Source organism: Gavialis gangeticus, unplaced genomic scaffold (genome assembly GCF_001723915.1).
Source record: "Gavialis gangeticus isolate Ggan-Ray unplaced genomic scaffold, GavGan_comp1, whole genome shotgun sequence".
In the NCBI taxonomy this organism is placed as follows: domain Eukaryota; kingdom Metazoa; phylum Chordata; order Crocodylia; family Gavialidae; genus Gavialis; species Gavialis gangeticus.
In genome coordinates, this window is record NW_017729033.1 from 22,733,618 (window position 1) to 22,737,571 (window position 3,954).

Below are 3,954 nucleotides of genomic sequence, written 5' to 3' on the forward strand. Positions count from 1 at the left end.
ATAGCCCATAAGGCTGGGGTGCTCAGACCCCCATTATATAAACAAGGCACGGGGTGGCAGGAACCGTGACTAGGAGGACGAGAGGCAACCTCCCTTTACTTTTTATAAGATCAAGACGTGGCGGTTGAGAATGAGGGTGCTTTAACCCAAACTTGGCATGGTAGGGGGTGCTAGGGGAGAGCATGGCAACCCTAGGATGTTTCCCCCTGCCTGGTACAGAGGAGAGAGACTATTTTCTGTGCAAGGGTTAGGATGAAGGGCAGTTGTCTTATTTTGCAATGGGAAATCTAGGTTGAATATGAGGAAAAACTTTCTATGAGTGTGGTTAAGCATTGAAACAGGCTACCCAGAGAGGCTGTGGAAACTCCATCTTTAGACTTTTATAGAACATATTAGACAGTTGACTGGGGATGGTTCGTCAGAGACGATGCTGCCTTGAGCATGGGGTTGAACGAGATGGCCTCCTGGGCCATGTTCACATGAGCGTGGACATTTGTTTCCCTGGGGACAAGAAGCAACAGCACACCTTCAGCCACTACTACTTGTCCCTGGGGAACTCCTGTGCCACTCTGGTGCATGGCAGGTTACCCTGGGCTGGGTAGGGAAGGCTTGGGCCAACACTGTGCTGGCCCCAGCAGCATTGCCAGGGGTCTTGGGGGGCCTTCTGAGGCTGTAGCGCCTGGCCAGCAGCTGGAGCATGGCTCCAGCTAGCCAGGCTCTGGTTTTAGGCTGTGCACACTGTCCTCACATGTTCCACCCTGCTGCTTTTTTTTTTTTTTTGTGTACAGGGTTTTTTGACCCCGTGATCCCTGGGGTTCAAAACCCTCCCACCCTGTGGTGCTATCTTGCAGCGTGGAGAATACCTGAATGTGCAGTATGTGGCACTGCAGGCATGTTTTAAGATCCTTTGACTCTTTGATTCACCTTTGACGGTAGTATCTCTTTTATGTCTGTATGTCCTTTATGTCATCATTTTCATAAATTCATAGGTTGTTAGGGGCTGGAAGGGACCTTGCAGATCATCAGGTCCAGCCCCCCCCGCTCTAGGCAGGAAGACAACTGGGGTCAAGTGACCCCAGCAAGGTGACTGTCCAGCCTTCTCTTGAAAACCTCCAGGGTAGGTGACTGCACCACCTCTGGAGGGAGTTTATTCCACAGTATGGACACCCTGACTGTGAAGGAGATTTTCCTAGTGTTAAGCCTGAAGCGGCCTTCCAGGAGTTTGTATTCATTAGTCCTGGTCTTCCCCAGGGGTGCCCTAGTGAACAGTTGCTCACTGAGCCACTCGGGGCATTGTAGTGTCCCCTAGACCCCCTGGTTTATACTGGTTATGTTCCCAGTACTGTTCTCTCGTTAAAAGGTATATGGTGAAGTCCCCATTGGTGGTCTGGCTCTGCTCTATAGGGGGAGGAGAGTCCTTCACCTCCCACAGTGCTTGTGCACCTGCTTTGATCCCTTCAATTGGAGAAAGGGTACCTCTTGGAGTACCGCCTGGGTTACATATGTAAAAGGAAGTGATCACGCAGGGATGTCAATGATGCAGCCCATAGGCTAGATCCAGCCTGTGGAGCTACATCATCTGGCCCTACAGTGCCTACGTCTTGCATTAACCCACACACAACAGATAGCAGGAGCTGGACTGGCCCCTCACACAGGGCCCAGGTCATGCACTGCATGTGGCGTCCAATGCTGTACACAGCACCTTCAAGGGGCCAGTCAGGAATTCCTCCTCCCCGCATGCTGGATCTAGTGCCTGCTTCTGCTGGTCTGGAACACAAGACACATGTGGTATCTGCACCATCCAGTCCAGGGCTGACGCCACATGCAGCATAGGTCCTGGAGTGGACACCTCAAGCAGTGCAATCCCAGACTGCCCAGAGTAGGCACTGGATGTGGCATGTGGGGTGGCGGGGTCTGGAAGAATGGCACAGAGCCCACCTCACAGGCTGGATCAAACTGATGGACCCTCCCCACTCCTCCTGCCTGCTGGATCCAGCGCCCACAGCACCCATTCCAGCCAACACTGCACTACACGTGGGGCTCGCTCTGGGACCTGCGCTGCATGTAGTAACTGCCCTGGATCACTTGCATCCCAGACTCACCAGAGAAAGTGTCACATACAGGACAATCTGGGACCAGCCAGAGTGGGCACTAGATTCAGTATGTGGGGTTGGAGGTGGTCCGTGGGTCAGATTTGGCACACAGGGCTGGCTCTGCACTGTTATCTTGGCCTGTAGACCAGTCCTGCACCACTTACCTGGTTTGCGGGATCAGATTACTTTAACAGCCCTGATTGACTGGCATGCTTTTTATCAGAACTGTAGAAGAGGAGCAAGAATATGTTGCTTGTTACTATTATATGAGGAATACAATTGTCACTGAACAACCTTCAAAATGGTGTAAGAACTGGCTTTACCTCGGAGAGCTATATAAATTCCACTGTGGAGTGAGAAAATATCTTTATATCCAGATGTCTGTACATAAAGTGGAGCTGTAAGGGTGAGGAATTCCATGAAAACCTCAAGATATAGAAATAAATAGAATATCTAACCCCAGCCAAAAAGAATGCTGTTCCCAGGCATGATTCGTATCTAGATTTATCCAGTGTGGAAGTCATTTGCCACTAGCTGACTTGCTGGCCTTTCTTATTTCTAAAGGACATGTACTGGAAAGTACTGGAAATTTCCAAACAAGGGAAAGAAAGACCCTCATTTCAAGTAAAAGTCCTCCATATTTACTTTACTCTAAGCTCTACTGCTGGGTGTTATCATCTGTTTTGTTATTCATATCAGTTATTAAAAAGGGAGCTTTATGGTGAAGAAGGCTTAACTAGCGATTGGTGAAAATGACCTTAAGACGGCCAATTCTAGAATAAGGCTACAGCTGGAGACCAGCCAATTCCAAGAGTGCTTACTGTCATTTTATTTTATGGTACTCGACAGTATGTCAAGTGCCTAACAGCGCAGACAAAAAGACAGCTCCCTGGCCCAGACAGCTCAAAACTAACCACAGACATGATGTGAAGAAGGGATGTGGGGCTGAGAACTAGAAGGACAGGAACAAGATATGAATCTATCAACTACATCGTGCTTTTGTTTTTGACCTAATGTAACTGGTGGAGAGAGAAGAGGGAAAATCTGTGCTATACCAGTAGGGGTAGGAGTTCCCTCCTAGTCCTTTTTCTGTCCTGCTGCTGGTCCTAGTGCTCGGAGGGAAAGTCATTGTTGAGCCTTGGGGGTGGATGCTACTGATGGGGCAATGAGTATGACAGTCGTAATTATTTATTTGGGAACAGAAAAGGTTTTAAATTAAAAGAATGGTTCTGCACGGCATTAAATGTGGCATGCTCCTCGTTCTTCCCTATTTATTTTTCCTAGGCAGTATTCAGGAAGAAAACAGGTCCGAAAAGGGAGAAAAGTAAAGCAGACATTGAAAGGCATTCTCCACAGGGGTGTGATCAGCAATATCAAGCATGGCTATTCATTGCCACGATGGTGGGAAGATGATGCTCAAAAGCAAATTGAGGGTGTCTGTGGGGTTCCAGAAATGGGATTGTAATGCCCTTGTGTTTTTTGCCTGTACCAGAGGACATGTTTCTAGAAGACATGGTGACTGAAAATCCCTGCTACAAGAGCAATGCCCAGCCGAAGCCTGAGAAGTATTGAAAGAATGCTGCTGCTTTAATACCTCCATGCAAAGGGCACTGATGACCAGCCAAAGAGTAACAAGGGTGACTTTTTTTCTACTCTCATCTTTCATGACCTGTATTTTTATAAACGTTTATTCCACCGTATTAATAAATGCTCAGTGAAATATCTTTGTGATGCACCCTTCAAGAGTTTTCTGTCATTACAGGTTAATTATTGCTCTGCTTATGGGTACTTAGTGGCAGCCACTGCAACAGACGAACAGAAAAGCAGTTTCCACTGTAGCTGTGTTTATAAGCATTTTTTT

General features: G+C 47.9%; 1 long non-coding RNA gene across 1 annotated transcript in view; it reads left to right on the forward strand.

Annotated features, from left to right (window-relative positions):
- Window positions 1-3,817, forward strand: part of LOC109304125 — a 20,717-nt gene extending 16,900 nt beyond the window's left edge. The window contains exon 2 of the long non-coding RNA XR_002099300.1: window positions 3,378-3,817. This is a non-coding gene — a long non-coding RNA (uncharacterized LOC109304125). The remainder of the gene's footprint in view (window positions 1-3,377) is intronic.
- The last annotated feature ends 137 nt before the right edge of the window (window positions 3,818-3,954 follow it).